General features: G+C 36.8%; 1 protein-coding gene across 1 annotated transcript in view; it reads right to left on the bottom strand.

Moving 5' to 3' along the window:
• LOC113493467 (E3 ubiquitin-protein ligase mib1) overlaps nucleotides 1–21,244 on the bottom strand; it is a 113,091-nt gene that overhangs the window by 11,503 nt on the left and 80,344 nt on the right. The window lies entirely within an intron of this gene.

Below are 21,244 nucleotides of genomic sequence, written 5' to 3'. Positions count from 1 at the left end.
CCACATACTTTCTAATTAAATAAAATTCATGGCTCTACATTTTGTGCAATTTGAGTAGAACGCGAATGGATATCTTTTTTCTATTTTCGTGTTCACATAGACCGACTGATACAAGTTTAAGAAAAGATATAATTTAGTTTTTATTAAACTGTTTTTTTTATATAGATTTTACATAGATGGCAGAGAATCCTATCTTTGACTCTTTGCCAATGTAAATAAGTAACCGCCTATTTGTTTGAGAATAGATTTAACTATATGAAACCGAAGCATGTATAATATAAAAGCGTGATAGGGCTATAAGCAACTATCGTATAAATCTTTTATCGTAGTATTAGCATAAGATGGAATTCTTGAGTCTGAGGATTGGGTGAGCGGATGGAACTGTGTAAGTAACAAACATTGCTAAAGCGTTTATCTAGTGAGTGGATGGCAAAAAAGGGGAAACAAAAAACGGCAGCGCGTTGGGGCCGCGCCTGCGCCACATCTGGAGAGCACTGCATCTCATTATGCGATCGGTCTCGGCTGAATGAACGACGCCCGTGCCCTCCTCGAACAATACCCGTAATATATATTATTTGAACATAACATAACTTAACATTGTTCCTTGCTTTTAGCTATATTGTTCTCCAGTTACGAATTATTTGAAAGTGTTCTACACATTTTTATTTGTTTGTCGAACGATCTTATTTGTGATCCGGAAAGAAATATAGGTCGTAAAATTATTATTATTTTACTGTATTTACTCTGTTTTTCCAATAACTTTTTTGTAAGTGTATTTTTCATCTATCATTATTATAAATATGATACGATTAGAAGAATGTGAGATGGTAGTACTTTTAAAACTCATTTCCTTTTTTTGCTTTTGTTAACATTTTAGTACGTACTTAATTTTGTGCTTATTTCCGTTGATTGTCTAGCGCTGGTTTTGAATAGCCCTATAAGTAAAACATATGTTTGTGTACGCGTAAATCTCAGAAAGCAATTGATAAATTAACGCAGTTATTGTAACCACATAGTCATGGTTCAGATTTAGTTGCTCTAAAAGAAGATCTTTTTAGTTTTTATATACATATACTAAAAGGAACTTCTCAAGAAAAATAGTACTATGTGAAATGTGAGAGGTAACATAAAACGCAACAATTTGTAGGTGAATATCAACATTTTTATGTGTTTATTGCAATCGCGAAACGGTATTTTTGAATTTTAGGAAGTATATCAATTTTCATCTATTATAAGATAGATTTACGAACCTAAGTAGGTCTAAATAAGTCGTATGACTCATCGCAGAACAGTCACACATTGTAGAAATTTAACGTATAGTTTTTATTACACAATGTTTTTGTTTCGTGAACTCGTATTTGTTGATTTGATATCACGGAACAGTTTTTTTGTAGGCTCATTGAATATTCAATCGAAAGGTAAATTGTACAATAACGCTAATACAAGCGATCATTAACCAGGTTCCGTTCATTGTTTCAAGAGGCAAGGGGGCAGCGGCGGGATTGGGGCAATGACAACGACAGTTCGTCGACGTTCGACAACGAGAATCCAGCTTTCTACACTGTCGTAGATTAAATAATAATTACCCACAAATCCAGAATCTACCCGAGCCGTGCCCTTTAATAGTGAACGTTTTTTACTATCGCACAAAGGAGTCTTCTATGAGAAAGGGATCTTGACCTACCAGTTTGTTCGGAACGTTCGACTTTCAAAAACAATTTATTCATGCATCCATGCAACGAATAGGACCAACAAAAGAATTTAAAACTAGACAGGGGGATAATGAATACTAGACAAAGGGTATTTTAATAGAGTTACTTGCGTGCAATTCGGTTTAGTGATTTTATTGAAGTTGAATGTATGAACGGGTTTAAATGCTTGTAAAGAATATAATAGGAACAAGCTCTATGAATGATAACATGTGCTTCGAATCCCTGGTGTAAATTATTCGTTGTGTATACTTTGTTGAGTATAGATACAAATCTGTATCGGTAAATGTCTTGTTATTCGTGGATGACGTGCGAAAATAACCACCAGACGAATGTTGGCACGGCTCCAGAGGCCACTGAAAGTCTCCGACGCCGTGCCTCACTCTACATACATTTCCATACATCATGGTAGACACAATTAAAACTTATAAATTACAATTAGTTAATCACTGTCGGTAGGCTATGCACCTATTAACGCCTAGCTCTACAAATGAAATACGTATGTCGCAGGTCTGATCTAAATTATGTTTTGCATAGAATTGTGCTCATTAGTAAGTTAGTAAGTAGGATGATATGACTACGTGTATCAATACTAATTAATATGCCTGTATTATTCGTTAAGACCAGATATTATCTCCTGCAACTTTTTTCTCAGGCAATGAAATTAATATTATAAAGCTGAAGATTTTGTTCGTTTATTTTAATAAATTTGATGACGAAATTGTTTTCCTTAAAAAGTCGGCAAAATACTATAGTAAAGTTTACTCAGTATAACCTTTTTATTGTTATGAACTTTGTTTTAAAACAAGGCTAATCATCGAGTGTTTTTTATAAAGTAAAATGTGTGTTAATCCTGATAAAAATCAATACGTTAGTGAACAAATGTGCCTCTACATCACCCTTTTAACACAACTTCACAACAAAATAGTTTATTATAATTCCTGCGCGGTAGCAAAACCGGTTGACGATTTAACAATATACTTATATTAAAGTTTACCATAAACTAACTAGTCTAAAAATATTTTCGTATCATATTTAAAAAAAAAAACCTATATTCTTCCTTATAAACTCACGGACGTCGCCTTGGGCAACAGCTAGTAGTATATATAACATGGAGTGAGAGTATCTGATCATCACTTACATGGACATTTCCCCACTTCCCCGATAGAAATACATGTTTAAATAAATATTCTCGTACATAATTCATAGAGAACAAACAAGTATCGCTTACAGTAAAAACGTATTACAATTTTAAATGCGACGCTAACATCGTAGCGTTAGATCATGAAACTAAGTAATTCTATTTGACAGTAGTCATAATATAGTGTAGTGGGCGCTAGATGGCGATAGCTGACGATCTATAAATGAATCAGGACACATAGTAACAATTGTTACAACGTTATCTATACAACATATAACGTGTCTTATAAGAATTATGAATTTACATGTTTTTTTTACAGTTATGTAAAATCGAGATATTTTATCATATTGATTACATCAATTTTTGTATTATTTTCTTAAATAATTCATCTTGGTTTGCAAATGGTTTGTCACTGCTATAAGGAATTTTTGAACACAAAAAAATAAGATAGTATCGAACAAGTAATATAAATTTAATAAAAGATCTTTTTAAATCGAGAAGTCTTTTCATACTTTCAATTTGTTTTTTCATAATACTGAGAGTACTGTTATCTGGCGGAGTGTGGAGTTCTTTCTATCGCTTTTGAGCAAATAAACGTTATGACGCGAACGTAGAGAAAAGAGGCTGTTTACTCTGAACTAAATCGATGTCGGTGTGTTTTTATGGAATGGTAATCTGCGCTCAGAATAACATTACGATAGAGCCTTTAAAAGATTACTTCGCTATTTTTCAAGACGATCTCGAAGTAGAAAAGTTAGAGTTAATATAATGTTTGAAGGTTATATAACATGTGCGACAGAATTATTTAGAAAATTAAGCATTAAAAATAGAACTAAAACATGTACTGGCAAAATAGTTCGTTTGTTTATTAGTTCTTACGAAGTCAGTTATTTTAGAAGAATAACTCACTGCTGGGTAAGGCCTCTTTACATAAAGAGAAGTTTTAAGCATTGATTACCATACTTGCTCAGTGTAGGTTGGAGATTTCAGATTCCAATACTTGGAATTCCAATATTGGGGTCGAACCTAAAACTCGTGGACACAAATCCACACAGAGAACTGCAATACCGCCATGACATTAATAATATTTCAGTTGTTTTTTTTAATAACGGTTTCAAAATATTGTCTATTAGGCAAGAAGAAAAGTAAATATAATTTCTTAAATCAAAGGCTTATAACAGCCTGAAAAGCTAATAATAAGAAGTGAAGCAGGAACTCTCGGCGCGAGTAAAACTTCTCAAACTTATCGAAGTGCAAGTTTTGACATAACTTCGACATCCCTGCACTGAATTCAATGATTCTGAGTGTTTCATGTTGAGAATAAAATTTTTTAATATCGGATCTTTTTTAATTAATAACAGCAAACCAAACCAGTCATATATTTTTATAAAAAAAGACATTTAAGTAACTGTTGGCAATTATAGTTTGTTAATAGATGACTGATATATTACGAGCATTTATATTTCAGCCTCGAGTAATTCGAACTTTAATACGTTTTAGGTAATTTAGGTGGAGTATACGCACACACAATTTCTTCACATGTTACTAACAACACAAACTTCAGAACATGCTACGAGCATTACCGACATACTTTTTACTTTCAAACCGCGTAAACGCTGATGACTTTTATAATGACTTATGTTTAGCCCTTAAACAAAACATTAAGCAGGGTTATTATTTACTTAACTTTTAACAGGCGTATCTTAAACAAGTGAATAAGTAATTAGTAACATATGTGAGTAGGGCGGGTGGCTGGGTCCCCGACGTCGCTAACCGTGCCCGTCCCGGCCGGCGCCCACCCATCGCACAATAAACCGCCACCAAATTATCTTTTCAAACAATTAGCTAAGACTTATTGCCCAACAAAATGTTCTCTCTGCAGAAATATCGGTGTAATTAACCAAGCTGTAATTAAACCGGCGTTTTTTAAACGAGTACAAACGTACTGGAACAGACTTGTTTGAAACATTATATCGCAAAATATTACGATTCCATTATGAATGTTTAACGAAGAGCCTTTTACTAATTGGTATCAAAAGAAACGAGATACATAAGATATTATACATAAAAGAGAAATGGCTAATTAATTTGCGTCCCACGCTAAACGTGATGTAATCAAACTTGTGTATTTCTATACCCCGCTTGTATACAATCACTGTAACCATAACTATAAATACTGTTTTCAAATATGTAAACACGCGGTAGTCGCTGTTAATGTTCTTGAAGAAATTTTACGCATGGTAGGCCCTAGAGTATTGACACTAAAAGCCTTCTTCCCCAGACGGAGAAAGTGTCCGTGTAATTATAAGGCTGACGAGGTAAGGTAATGCTTTTACCTCTTCGCTCGTCAGTGGGTAACCTAATGCCAACCAGAAATATGGCTCTATTACTCATTTACCTTTGGGGTTTGTTTCGTTTGCCATACCGTTATCTTTCCGTGACAAATGACCATCAGAATTGCATGTCTACTGGATTTACGTAGATTTCGTTTAATTTATATTTTTTTATTTCAGAGTACAGTTTAAGAAAAAAATATTGTTACAAGAATGATAAAACGTTATTAGGAATGATTAGGTCTTTTTATCACCGCACCCTAATACAAAGATCCGTTAATTAATTATATATTTATTTGACATGGGTTGTTTACGCTGGTACGGCACCCTCTCGTCGTGTTTTAATTCGCCACTCTTTGATTCTTTACTTTAGCTAGTCCGTGAAGCACTTTCGTAATTGAAAACCAATTCATTAATTTGTCTTTTCAAATTATGTACTTATGATTTCATTAAAAGTCTTTGTTAAAGTTAGCTTTGTGAGGAAAGTTTAAGTTGAGCGTTGGCCATAAAGCAAATAGACCTCTTTATATTTTCTTGGTACATGATAGCAGTCGTTAGAACGGAAGTGCTTTTCCAAGGAGACCCGTGGCGCGAGCTATTGCACGAAATGACTTGAATATACTGCAACAGCGCACACGGGACTTCAACTAACTGGTTTAGAAACATTGAAAGTATATTGGTGTTGTACTGCCGTTTATGTTTCACACTTAAATGTCGCACTCGGGTAAGAGCGATATTCTTTACAAATGATTTTGTGTTTCTTTTCACGATTTTTTAAAAAGAAACTTTTAGTGAAGGCTGAAGAAAAAAACCGGATTGATTGTAGATCATTTATGAGATTTGTTTCAGGGAAAAGTTATAAGCGAGAGTGTAAGCAATATGTCGATAAATATTAATATTAAATCAAAACGATTTACGTCAATATAATAAAAACTATATTTAAATAATAACACTATCTACCCTTTACTATAAAATGCTTTCTATTTTAGAAAGCATTTTATTTTCTTACATGAATAGTTAAATAATTCGATTTAATTAAACTAGTGTTGAATATCATCAATCAACGTGACATGTTCCAAAGACTTGAAGTATTCATCATTTGTCTTGAAGCTAGCTCGCAGACTAGAACATGAACTCACCGTGTAAGTATTATGACGAAGATATGTGATCTTATACGATACGGGATCATAAATTATTGCTTGGATAATAAGTTATGTACGTTATAACTTGTAATTTACGTGAATCTATTCACTTAAGAGGACCGTCGATTTGGATGAATTTTCCCAAAGTATTTTACATCTGCCGCAGCTTGGATAAGTTTATTAATTATTATGTAATTGAATGGTATCTGTGTAAAGAAGTTTCGATAAATTGAAAAGGATCGAAAAGGTTCTCAAGGAATTTTATGTTGGGAATAATCTGGAAAGCGGCCGACACAATTCTTCATTTCATTCACGTTCCCTTGCGATGAAACTTTTTCTCTGCAATTTTTGTGTGGAGGGCGGGGAGTTATCAGGTGGGGCGCGTTGGCAGTCGCAGCACGTAGCGGCTCCGGCCCCGCCGCCCCGTGCCCGCCCGCTGAATACAAACTTCATTAGCCGTTTGATAATTAGCCCGTTAAACGCCCCTCAGTCAACCAGCAACTGTATCCTAAACCGACCGTGTTTATGCATGTCCTAAGAATCTCTAAAATGAATACATTTTTCATTAATGTACCTTTTAAAACGACTAACTTTAGAGGAACTAAGAAATACACAGGATTATTATAATAAAACCGTATTTATTTTCTAATACTTTTTGTACAAACGGCCGAAGAAGATGGACCTAGTTGTAACTTGTTTCTTAAGAGCAAGAATACTCTATTTATTAATTCCACAAAAATCTAAAGATATTTTTCATTATTAATTTGAAAAGATTTTAATTATTATAACATCAAAGTACTACTGTTGTAAATTATTTCTTCAGTAGACAGTAAAATGAATCAATTCTTTTTATTTGGTTAACTTTGACCTAAGGCGAGCCCAACTCAGGGGCGGATAATAAAAGTGACAATTTAACCTGAACCTCTCCGGAAGGCGAGGACGAAACAAAAGAAGCTCGGATGAGAGAGAGGAGTAGAAAGAAGTTAGAAAAATTAGGAAACAATGAAGCAGGAAACGTGTTTCCTTGGCGAATGGCAATGACGCGGACGGTCGGCGGCGGCTGCGTGGGCGGGCGCGTACCAACTAACGGGTTTAGCTACACGCTCGACTCAGCCTGATCGATACATGTATCTCTACGAGATTTAAATTGATACGTCTTAATAATCTCACGATCTATTACGGAAAGCGAGTATTTAACACTGATACGCCTATAGTTGAACGCCCACGCCAACTTTTTAACGCGTCGTATTATATAACAAAGCGATATTTTAAATGTAAAACTATCGTTTCGAAGTATTGAGATATTGGATCGTAGAATGTCAACTGCGGAATGCGAAATAGTAGCATAAATCTTCACAATGCTCTCCACACGCATATCTACGTAATAATGGATATTGTATTTGTTGCATTGTTTTGTAATTTTCCTGCAAGGCACGGAACAGACTTTGATAAATGATGTGTTATTCGATTTATCTTCTCAGAAGTTACTAAAAACTGTGACGGCAAATTTCAAAGAACGTTCGTTCTATTTGCTCTTTTGTTCCGCGGTTGTTTGTTACGTATAATGTAAGTTTCCAATATACAAACAAAGATTGAGACACGGACATAAAGTTACAATCGTTTGGACACTGAATCAGTATTATAATATCAAATTTGACCAAAATTGATTTTGTAGTATCGTGAAAGGATTTAAATTGAAAAAAAAATGTTCCTTTCATCGAGATTCGACAAATTAGATGGTTATTAGCTAAACGTTTTGTACTCAAATACGGTATATTTGATTCATCATTTTATTAGTCAACGATAAACTTCGAGATTTTGGCGTCGTTTATTATTCAAGAACGTCGATAGATGGCGCTGCTTATCGCGTTACACATAAATTAACGGCAAACGTAATTAACATTTCGAGTGCCAAACACTTCGCTCGATGACATTCTCGACTAAGTATCTTTGTTTATTTTCAACACACATACACACAGCTTTGTAATATTTCGTAGCATTTCATAAATCTTTCACTATGAGAGAGCTTTCCTGTATATTATCCTGAAAAGGAGCTAAGCTTTGAAATATAAAAAGCGGATAACTCTGCGGACCGAGTGTTGTGGACAGGGCAACACGATAAATGATATTATCCACAAAACTGATATAAGAGGGTTGTGTAGAGATTGACAACAACATCATATTATTTCTATGTTTGGACATCGTAGCGCTTTGAATTTCTTAGGCTTTCTGTCCAAATAAATTGATAGTGAAATTGAATTATTTTCACAACGGTTTTACAGTTGCGATCTGGCAAATACATACATAAGTCTAAATTAGCGTTCAACTTAGCATCCAATCACAATTTGCCTGAAAGAATGACGACATTAAACAGATTCTAGAATAAAGGATTAATTCAATTACATTGGCGTTAATTGATCAGCGTTAAGCTTTACATAGGTTTGTAATTTGGAATCGTGAAATCGGTTTGTTTTATCATTAATGGGGTTTGCAATTTGCAATAAAAAGTGGATCGAGCGGGTTTTGCGCGGCGGTGCGGCACGGAGCGGCGCGCAGCGGCACAGAGAAGCGGCGGTGGTGTGGCGCGGCGGCGGTGCGGCGCGGCGCGCTCGCGGACACAGCGACGGATATTTCGACGTAATTAAAACAAACAGGAGGAGGCTCGCCACTCCTCTCTAATTGCGTTCGTGTTGAAATAATCACGGAAACTGTGACAGGGTGTACTATGTGTATCGGCGCTTGCTGATTACGCAGATGACATACTGTCGCACAGACGAGAAATCTATTATCGGATGAGAATACAAATGAGTCTAGAGTAATAAACTAAGACACACAATACACACGTTCTATCTGTATAATTTATTCACTGCGAGACCAAATATCTTTGTTTACAACTCTAAAACAAAATTCTTAAATTAAGCTGCACCTTCTCGGTTCGTCCAAGAAATAAAAAGAAAGGCTTTAAAGATCTTCCGGTATAAAATGTTATTGCTTTGGCTAGGAACGGAGAACCTTAACGGCCTCTAATTCCACTCAATAGTAATACGAAAATAAAAGAAAGAGATAACAATGAAGATATAGCAACCTAAATATCATCTATATTATATTGAATGGCTACATAGTATTACTGGGTGTAGTGGCTCCATGGCTGATACGTTGGTTCTTTATACGATATACGAATATTGTTTTTGTGGATCAATCTATATTGGTAGGCGATGTTTTTGTGGAAGTTTCGTTTAGGTCATCGCGGTCAATTGTACTTTATGTAAACATTAATTTAGAGACTATAAATTATTTATTAGAGTAATGGAGTTATACAAGGTTATTCCTATAATTTATGTCCCTTTTTCAAGTCTTCCTGTCTGCTGTCACTACGAGTGAATAATTAGATAATAATGAAAGAAGTTAGAGAAGTGTAAAAAGGTTGGCTCACAATAAAACGTACTTTTTGTAAAATAAAACTTTTCCCATTTGTGTAACAATGTGGCTTACAAGTGGTAACAAATACGAGGTAAGTTAGCAGTGTTAGCATTCGAAGCCACAGGTCGCGGGAACACGTCGAGTTTAAATCACGTTTGAGTATAAGTGACAGGTTGGTGGCTCCGCTACAACACGATCCGTTTTTACCCAGCCATGGCGCCGGCCAGGGGCAGAAGTACATCTGTGTTTACGAATGTGTATCTATAGACCAACACTCCTACACTGATTTTAATAAAAGATATTATGCCAATTGATGACGTCGATCCGTTTAAGATTATTATTAACTGCTCTTTTCTATTATTATCTTTCTTAAGGTTTCTCGGTTAAGAGTTCATTATCAGCAATTTTTACCGATTTCTAAACTGTTACTATACCCTTAGAGTTTCGTTTACAAAATCGCGTTTTCAAAAGCATTAACGATTTTATCCGAGCTTTTTATAAACTAAAAAGCAGAAAAACCTAAAAGCCAGTTCCTGATCCACGTACTCTATTAGGTTTACTTTTATGTATAAATCAGGCAAAGCGGACAATTACTTCCATTAATCTCCAGATTAATTCGTAGATAAACAAAAGCAACTCAGCGATTGGGTATCAGGCTAGAAGCAGCTCTCGCTTATTGCCAGCCGATGGATATTCTATGCCAACATATATTTTTCTGATGTTTGTATTCCGTTTATTACTGGAAACGAACAATATTTCAGTTTATTCAAACAGATAACGCAACTTTTTTTTATTCTGTTTGAATTTACAGTTTTATAATTGACAGCAAAAAGTTTTGTCAGGAAATTGAACGAGGGTAACAAACATTTGTTTTTACATTTATAGCAGTTCCGTTACTATCGGACTCGTTACCACTCGCATGGTAAACAACTTTGATGCGAACGTAGAAAAAATATCGTTCACTATTTTAGACAAAAATACCGCGTGTGATGTTTTATTATTCCTGCATAGTTGTCAGTGACATGGGAAAACATGAATATACCTTTGACACTAAACTTCTACTACTAATTAAATTTTAATCTTAGGTCGATATTAGTACTTGTAATAAAAAAAATCATTAGATATAAGTAAAAGTCAAAGCAATAAAGCCTGTAAGTGGCTTTTAATACTAAATTGTTACAAAACTTCATAACAACTACGAAAATTGAGTCGTCTTAATCATCTTAAATGTCATTTATGGAATTGTTTTTATTGTTAGACTGCCGATCAGTTGGATTTTTTATCAAGCGTTGACATTTGCTGCTATTGATTTCGTATCCAAATTAATCATCGAAGACCTTTTAAAGGACATACTTTTTAATTAAAATTAGTTTCGAAGCTAATTACTGTTTTCAATAAGTTCCCAGACTTTTTAAAGAAGTCCAAAAATAAGATACCTTTTAAAGCGTTACATGTTATGGTGTTGAACGTAAACAGGTGGCATAAAGTTTATTATAAGCAGGTAAAGTGATGTTTCGGAGTGATGTGCGCGGGTGGCTCGGCTGCAGACGCGGGCCGCGGCAGACAGTGCGGCTCGCAGCGGCGGCGGCGGGCGCGGCGCGCGCGGGGCGGCTCGGCGCGGCGGCGCGATGCTGCGCGCCTCTCAGTCGAGACGCGAGGCCCGCCCGCCCTAGCCGCCCGTGCTGCCGCCCGCCCGCCCCGCGCACTCGTCACGCGTCGCTCTGTACGATTCGCTCTACCTACGATCGTTAATTACATCCCTATGACGGATTCGCATGTGTACTTAATGAAATATCACATTCGCCAAAAATTTAAGAATTATCTCCTCATCGTTTGAGCTCTTACGCGCGTATAGTCGTCGAGTATTTTTGAAGCTTTTGGATGGACCGGAAGGGGGGGGGGGGCGGGAGGGTCGACGGTTTCGGAGGGTCGCGGGGCGCAGGGCCCCTCGCGATGCGGGGTTAGTAGGTTCGCGATGTCGCGTCGTCGTCGGTCGGAATGCATTCGCGAACGTAGAGCGGCGACCTGAGGTGCCGCCGCGATTCTCACCTGGCCGCTCGAGGTCGGTCACCTCTTTTATTAATGAAACTCTTCTGAAACATTTCGTAATATTTCGTATTTCCATTTTTTCCGGCTGCAAACCTCAAGCATTATTATTTTTGGGCCTAACATGACGAGATGCAAGGTCAAACCTGCTAAATGTCAACGAACCCCTCATCCAATTCTTACGTCAAGTCGATGACGTCGTGGTTGACTGATCAAAACTTTAGATAATTTTATTGCGCCACAAATATTATTTTTACCAGTCTCTGAACTGAAACTTAACTGTGTTGTGCTCGAATAAGATAAAGTAATGAACCGGAAGAAAAAAAACTGAGTGTCGACAAGAAGAACGAAGACGGAAGTGTGTAAACGACTGGCAGCAATCGGGGAGGCCACCGCGTTAACCCTGCCCGAATTAGTGCACCGGACGAGACTAAAATAGCGAGGCGGCGTGTACGGTTACATGCGGCGCGTCAATGTCGGCGCGCCGGCACGCCGCGATCTCCTCGACGGCTCTCGGCGGGTAAGCTTACACTGCGTCTGATTGCAGAGCGAGCTGAGGCCAGCCCTATATGTGGAGGCGGCCTGCGGGCCCGCCGCCGCCCGGCGCCGCACGCCGCGCCGCTCACGCCCTCGCACCTCGCACTACAAGCTATTCCTGGAGTCATCTGTTCCACTGCATACGCTCAATTTTACACCTTTCTAAATATATATAACCTAAGCACACAGATACTAAACTTTTAGAACGTAATTTTAATTTATCACTAAACTACATAAGATTTTTAATGTAAAATGTAAAAAAACGTAACAAGAGTCAAGACGAAGATACGCGGAGATGAAAATGCTTTGATAGCGACTGAAGAATTTGAAAGACGTGAAAACTTGTGAAGATTTCAAGACGGCCAGACGACGTGGGAAAGTGTAAGCGTTGTTCGCTTTAGCTGGTTGACTTCGGGTCAAATTGTAATTTTTATATCATTTGGTCCCCTTCAACCAGCTGTAGTTGACACTTGTTTCGCTTTCCAATCGCGCCATTCAAGACAAAAGAAACATCAAAAACATACTTTGACTATCAACAACAGTCACTAGATTTTTTGTACAAAAGGATTGTATATTTTGTATAAAGTTTACAATAGAATTCCTCACTCGCATTTGCAATTAAAATGTAATTTGTAAACTCATAGATAAATGTTACGTAGGACGAATAACATGAACGATAAATGTAATTTTAATGTTAAAAAGATATCATTTTTAAAGTTATACAAAACTAGGTTACTTGAAGAGACCTAATTATTCACTTCAGCTTACCTTAATACTATTACTTTCGTTGTTTAAACACTTAATATTTTTCACAAACTTACAAAAAAACTATTTGACATGATAAACTTCTTATTTTGATTAGAGAATAAGTAAGTTTACGTAGATATGTATTAATGCGAGTTATTCAAACAGTGCTCCCACGAGCGTAATTAATTAATTACATTTTGTGTTTCACCACACCCATTGCGACACGAGGAAACATGCATTACTTAGTAGAAAACAACGGCAAATGAGACCTGTTATTGTTGCGGAATTATCTAACACTCGCATGCTGCTGTTGTTAATTCATATACAAACAACAGATTTACCGTTTTGTTTCTTGTTAAAAACCTTCGTTTTATCCTGTTTTTATGACAGCTGAGCTTCAGGCTTTAAATGCCAAATTCATTTAATTTGTTCACCAAATATTTATTCAAACATAGACATCACTAAAGTCTTCAAGTTTACAAAAGTGACGTGTAATGTGAGCAACTTTAATACCACCACGACAGTAAAAGTATTGCCTAATGACAGAATAATAAAAATATTAACATAAAAAGGCAAAAGATCTAAAAATACAAGTCAAAGAAAAGGGAATAAAAAGATGGCTTTTAAAAGTTAATGTAACTATTGCCTCGCGACTCGTGAGTCGTACCAGAATTCAGTGCGGACGGTTTGATGGCTTTACAGATTTTTTTTTATCAAGGCGTACCTCTGGGAAAACAAGCTTTCAGAAGGTAGTAGATAAAGTCGTTTGTGCTTTCGTGATATTGATTGAAGTTCGTGAAGGTTTTTGGGTTTGCACGCGAGGGATGGATCATAACGTGCAACGCACTTTGACGATTATAACGAGATTATTCGATGGCCGCAAACGGATCACTGAACAAATATTGGACAATTTATAACTATCGAAGCTTAAAGCTTCGTAATATATTGTTTTACTATTTGTTAGGAGTGGATTTTTATTCCGCGTAAACGCTGAAGCATTTTGTGCAGTGCTAACCTGGGTTTATTTTCGGATTTACAGAACACAGTTCACTTTGATCCGAAACCTATATATTTATTTTATAATCGAACTTAATAATTGAAATCAGGGTAAATCAATTACACATCTAATTAAAGTCGATATTTTTTAACTGAATTTTTGTAAGACATGGAGCTTTATTTCCGCAGCATCCGTAACCCAAACCACACTGCGTTTTTAATAAAAATTTTAGTAAAGGTTTTAAGAAACTGAACGTAGATTGCGGACACTTCCGTTCGATCAAGATCGAATTTGAATTAAGTTATTCAAAGATTGTGTAATTACCAAAATACTTTCGGACTTTAAACTTAAATAATCTAATACGGCATTGGTATGTAGGAATGTAATTGAATTATTTAAATTCTTTACAAGAGAATCAATGAGTGTTATCAGTACATAGCCTTTCGCGGTTGATTTATCACAGATACAAAATGTTAGCTAGAAATAAAAATGATTGTAATTGTTTTCTTTCAACAATTCCAATTGAGAGTATAAGAACCTCGTCCGTCTAAACTTGGTTTAAATTTAAATTTCTGTTGAATTTAAATTTTGAATTAACATTATGGAACCGATAAACAATATGCTTTATCTCTGAATATGTCTGTCGGGCTTATTAGTGTAATAGTAATTAATTTTAGCAATTATCGAGTTCTGTGGTTAATTACTGATAAGCTGTGCTCTAATGTAGAGATTTAGTTTCATCTCATGGCAACGATATTGATTAATTATTAATTTAATCAACTGTGGAGTTGCAGATTAATGTACAATATTATTTAAGTGGGTTACTTACATCCTAGTACATACTATTAGCTTCATGCTACGAGCATTATTAAATGTTACGAGAGTGAAGGAATTCTACATAAATAGCTAATTTGTATGAAGTAATAATATACGTACAAGTAAAGCTACACATAAATGTAAACTATTTAAACCGAGCCCGGGTTGGTGTAATTTCAATAACATTCCTGACTGCTCTACATGATTAGTTTTTGTTGGCCTGGAAAGTGTGACTGGCGAGAGAGGGTGGCGGGGTCGCGAGCCCGGAGGCAGTGGCTGCAGGCGCGCCGCGCCGCGACGCCGAGCCGGGCGCCGCCGACTTTGTACCATAAATCAAAAGCACCCGCGGGAACCCTCGCCTCGCATAATGTAAGTATGTATAAAACACTCTACCACTGATAATAATACAAAGGAATTTTAAGTAGCTGGGCTAATAGAGATCAAGGATGAATTTAGTTTGTAAATGTTTGTATTGCTTAAGATATGCTCAGTGTCTACAGTGGAACGTAACAATTTGTAATCATTTTAACACCGGAGCTTTAATGTAGACGTAGAAATTGGAGAATTAGTAGATATAATAAGGAGAAAAAATTCGGAATTTAGAGTTGTTCCAGCGACATTGGCGTGTTGAGGTGGTGGCGCTTTGCTCGAAATACGGCTTAGAAGGAAATCACCTGGCAGGCCATTAACCTAATTCACGGACGCAAAGACAGGGCGGAGACGCGGGTGGCGGCGTAGCGCCCGCTTTAATATCGCCGCGCTGCCGGTAATAAGATGGAAATAAGGCGGTGGCAAGAAACCGGGCCAATCATTGCCGTTCGCAACTTGACACCACCAGTGTACATACTTCGATAAGTATAAAGTAAATTTACTTTGGCTTTCATATTATTTAAATAAGCCACTATATCGTCTTTTCTCAAATTCCCAAGAAAACTTCATTGCGCTTCCTTGCGGTTCTTTAATTTCAACCTTTCAATGAGACGATCGATCTATAGATACCTTAAAACTTTTAACTTCATTTTATACTTTGGTTTAAGAGCTTTAAATTACGAAAACTTAACGAGCAATAAAAGTACGAAATTCTTTTTAGAAAGCACTTATTACTATACTTTAGTAAGTGCTTTATGAGTTCATTTAAAATACAATGTTCGCCGTTTGTCATGGCGAATAAAATGATAATGGTGAGGCAGAAAAGGCAGCGCGCCCTACTGCCCCCGCGTCGAGTGTTCTCAGCGGGAAGCTACACTGTCACAGGTTACGTAGCTTTTGTTTTTTCCCTGTATTTTCTTTTGTTCTTGAGTCCTCCGATTTAAAATAAATGTTGACGTATTAACAAGTAACAAATATAGATATTAATAATTTAATTGCAGACATAAAATTACAATGAATGAAATAAATATATTTATATAGCTTTATTAAATAACGCAAAATAAGGATAACCCTTTCGAATGATGTATTTTCTTCGTGTAATGTTAAAGAAATAACCAAGTTATTTTATATAATTTTGCGCATTAAGATTTTTGAAAGATAGTGGACATAGAATTTTGTCCATAAAGCTACAAAAAATTGCGAATAATAAGGTTTAGGCGTGTGTGTTCACACTAAATGTTTAAAATGCAAATCGGTTTATTAATTGAAGGTTACATATCTTGCCAAATTACTACGTGCATATTTTAATATAGTCTGTGAATGTGAGGCGGATTAAACTACAAGATATTCGTTGTGCCACCCTCTGTGTGTTGGGGCCTCGGCAGGGTTGTCCCATCTCATTAGGGGACAGGAAGGGGGAAAGAAAGCAAAGAGTAACAATTCATAGCAAAAGATCAAAGATAACTGCAAACTTGTATTACGTTATTTAGCAAAAATATGATCGCGGCCAAAGTACGCCCATATTTTTCCGTTATTGCGATGCACGTCATATTTATGGTCGCAGCAACTTACATGATGAAACTGGAGTAGTATAGAAAGTGCCATGAATTTTCATTTCCGGTGAATTAAAGCACAATGGCTGGTCTGAATTAAATATTTCAGGTGGTGCGCAGTTCTCGCGAGTTAGTGCCGAGGTTGATGAAACGACATACTCCGCACTCAGCGCCGAGGGAAAATTTAATTATTGTTCCACGACTACAGCGCCACAGTTGAACACACTTTTAAATGGTGAAGCACATTTCTGTGACATTAAATGAGTTTTCATGTTGAGTTATTATAATTATGTGAAGAGTAACCACCCTCTATGGTGTAATCACATTTTTTAATGTTACAGCAAAATAAAGCAACTGATATTCGCCTCCACACTGGTAAGTACGCCGCAGAGATGCCTATGCCACTGTCAGTAATAAAACGCATTCATAAAACACCTACCGCTAAGCAGAAAAACTCACCAATATTGAAATCCGCACGTGTGAGTAGGTAGGCAAACGATGAGCTCATTAAAGGCTAACAGCTAGATATAAGTAAATGAATATATATTGTACTTGTAAATCGATCAGCTAATGGCATATGAATGAAGCGGGCGTGGAAGTTGCGGCGGCGGTACACACGCTGGATCTAATGGAATTCACTTGTACGCAAACAAGCCGCAGAACGCCCTCGCCCTACCTGAATGTAGTAGACGTAAGTATCCAACAGGCCTGCATCACTCGCTAGTTTATTACGTAACATGAGTAACCTTTAATGTCTTATTACGCCGAGAATAACGGACGTTTCAAAAATAGCCATTTTTTAAGGTTTTTTCCACTTATTTCATGTGGGAGGCGTATTTGACGTCCGGGTGGAGGTTATGTAAGATCAACTGGTCAATTACTACGTTTTTTTTGACGACGGTTGTAGATGATTATAACCGTATTAATATTTTTATTAGGAGTGCTTCTGTACAGAATATCGGAAACCCTATTTTATAAGATTTTCTGCTAAAATAAATATGTACTTACTGATGAGAGTTAGCTTCGGTGTTATTACCACGAGTAGATATTGTGTGTATTATTATTACCTGAAACCAAACATAATTTTATTAGATTATGAACAACAAGACATAGAAAGATAAAAATAAACCTCGGGAGGGAAAAGATTCGGGATCCATTGCTCTTCCTTATATTTCATTATAATGTCGTTACATTATGTGGTGTCGCAAAGGCGACTGACTGCTAAGACTACATCTCCAACAAATATGACACACAAAGTAACTAGATTGGGTTCGTTCGCCAGTTTATTTTGCACATTACTTGGTTAAATAAAGTTTGCTTAAAAATCATCATAAAACCTAAACATAAGAGCCACGAATTTAACAAGTGTGAATGCTGATTTAGAAAATCAAATATAAAGTTGTAAATATCAACACAACGGATGTAGTACGTGCAGCGCTATACCAGTGTCGCATAGCTTTGGGTATTAGGAAGACGTTGAATAATATATCTATGTCGGAGATACCGAGCAGATTTCTCGGAAAGCCTTAGTTGGCCTTAAACCAGATTGAAGCGCTTAGAATTCCTTACATAAGCGCTCTGCTATAATATCGGAAAAGAGATCAGAAGTTAATCTATCGGCAACATTCCTCGCGTTTCGCCGGAAGGCACCGCCGCGCTGCGCCGATCCGCCCGCCGCCCGGCCGCTATGGCCCTCCTGCACGCGACCGCGCCCCCATACTAACTAATCGATCCTTTGCTTTGCAACTTAACTATACAACAAATACTCATTGACAAATAACATATCCGCAATTAGCAAACATTTTGGACACTTTGTCGCTTTTCTTTCCACGAGTCACTAGGGTTACAAGGGCGTGGTAACTAGCCATGAAATTATAATGGTAAAGTGGTAGAGAATAGTTTTGAAGTGTGTAGTCATTGATCGAATTATTGAAATACTGAGTAACATGTCCTGTAGTATATAGTAATGTATTTGTTAGTACTCTTCGTAGCAGAGTTGGCCTTAGCTAATAAAATTAAAATTTACGCACTAGACGGGTTTAATTTCAGTTAATTTACATGAAATATTGGACGTATTTGATTTAAAGCCTGTAAAGGATTACTAGACTGGAAATTATTTGGTTAGAATATATAAGTAAGTTTGGTCGGGTTTCAAGACTAATGTAATTCAGTTAAAATGTTTATTAAGTTATAGACTTTGTAGGTTTTTGTATTTTATACTTTTAGTTATATAGTTTTCACGTAGAGGTTAAAAAAGAATGAAAAAGGCTATTTGTTAAAGGTTCATTTATGTATGTAAACAGGTAGTTCTTAAACGGTTGCTATTATGTTTCAAAGTTGACGTGCTCAATATTTCTAAGAGATAAAACAGGTTTAATATCGTCGATGCCTGAGGTATTTGGTTTTAGTATGTTTCTGAATATTAGGACCATAAAGGTGAAAGAAAATCGATGAAGTATTGCTTTACCCATACTAAGAAGTTTTGTAACAAATTATTTATAATATTAACTTTCCCCGTTTTAGAATACTGTAAGGTTTGATTGGTATTTTGAAAGCTCAATTTATTTACCTAAGTACTTAACTGACAGTGTAAAATATCTCGTCTCTCGGCTAAGATAACAAACAATATCAAGGCTAAGGGGACACGAGGCGAGTTTTTGAAAACTTGACATTCGTTGCTGTCGTAAAAATGTAATGGTGTAACTTGTATTTTACGATCGTTGAGCGCTACATGGCTCGATGACGAGAGCGGGAGTAAGCGTGTGAGCGTGTAGGCCTGAATATATTAATGAAGATTAGGATTCTCAAATGCCTTTTCATATTTAGGTTACATTAAGATATAAAAAATAACGTTTATTTGAGTATCTTCATTGGCTAGTTTTAACTGTGTAAAAACATTTATGACGTGATGAATTGGTTTCTAAACAATCTATACCACTATACGAGTGTAATGCCTGTACAAAGACATTGGTAGAAATAATACATTTCTTTAGTCACATTTATAGCTAATATATTCATGAAAGTTTCACAAAAATATTTGAGCGCTCTCCCGTCCGCTTTGTTACGAGAACGGCAAAGACAAAACACATACGCTCCCCCGTATCAACTTCATATTGAGACAAGCTCGCTTCCTACTTATGACGTCTTTGTTCAGAAATACTCTTAAAGGATACGTCTCTTAAGTCGGTTCTTGTCTTTGAAAATAGATTATGCCGTCGTTAGTTTTAATTTCCGCTAAAATATTTAGTGCTGGTGAGTTCGCTCGGTAGAAGGTGATTCAAAATATACCTTGGAAGTGAAGTTTCAACTAAAAGATAATCTTTATCCAAACTGTTTCCATTCCTATAAAAAATAACATCTGCCGGAAGAAGCGTGCGGAATCTCGTGGCCTCCCGTGTAAAGATTTCGGAGGCATACGACGAAAGTACTAAAGAGAAATAAAATAAGCAGCGAATGGAGTGCACGTCACGGACACGCGGCGGGCGGCGCACGCGACGCGCCGCGCAATTTCCGCTTCGCTATCAGATGCGACGCTCGCGCCGGCCCGCGCCGCCCGCACTTGCCACCATGTGAACTCAACCGAGAACGTGAAACGGGGTGGCGGCTACACGATGTTGCATTCTCCACTGAATAGAAAAGATTTGATGACAGTTTTCGTACAATACAGTTATCTTAGAATACAATATCGATGTTCATGTTGTGCAGTGAGATGTGAAGTAAGTATATCGAAATTATGACTGTATAACTGTAAATAACTAAGAATACGATCAATTCACAAAGTTAACGATATAAGCAATAGGTACGGGTTTATTGCGAAAATGCTTTAGTAAAACATGTTACGGCTGTCGTGTAAGCTTACCTTGAAATACATTTCCAACTTGCTATTGATGTGCATGGTTCAGTAAGTCCGGTAGCTCTTTTTATTTGGGAGTGCCCCTTTCTTGGCGAGCTCGAAATGGATTTAATAATTATGGGGCAAAGAAGCGAAGCGTGTGGGGTCTCGACGGAAGGATGGAGTGAGGCAGGGTGCGATTAAATCGCAGGCGTTTCGGCATGTAACAGGAAGTGGGTCAAGCGGCGCCGCCCGAGCTATTTATTGCGTTTCCGTCGAAATTGCAACCACTATCTGGGATTTTTTATTTAAGTATCCTTCCGAAGTGCATTCCTGCCACACATTTAAAACTTCTTGATATCGTTATTAGCCTTAGAACGCACAGTGAAAGCCGATAAAAGCTACAATGTATGCAATTGGTCGTAAAGTAAAGGGTTGAATAAGCTTATACGTAAAGAGATCCACGGCGCGTTGAGACCTGAGGGTTGTGGAAACTATAAAAATGAAAGTAGGTCGAGATAATTTAGTTTTGCGAGGCCCATAAAGGTTCGACAAAGGCATACCATTAAAACTTTTTTATTCGATAACGTCGTCCGCTCAGT

The sequence above is a fragment of the Trichoplusia ni genome, chromosome 4 (genome assembly GCF_003590095.1).
Source record: "Trichoplusia ni isolate ovarian cell line Hi5 chromosome 4, tn1, whole genome shotgun sequence".
NCBI lineage: Eukaryota > Metazoa > Arthropoda > Insecta > Lepidoptera > Noctuidae > Trichoplusia > Trichoplusia ni.
Note: the sequence above shows the minus strand (reverse complement) of the source record. Positions and strands in the feature narration are given on the sequence as shown.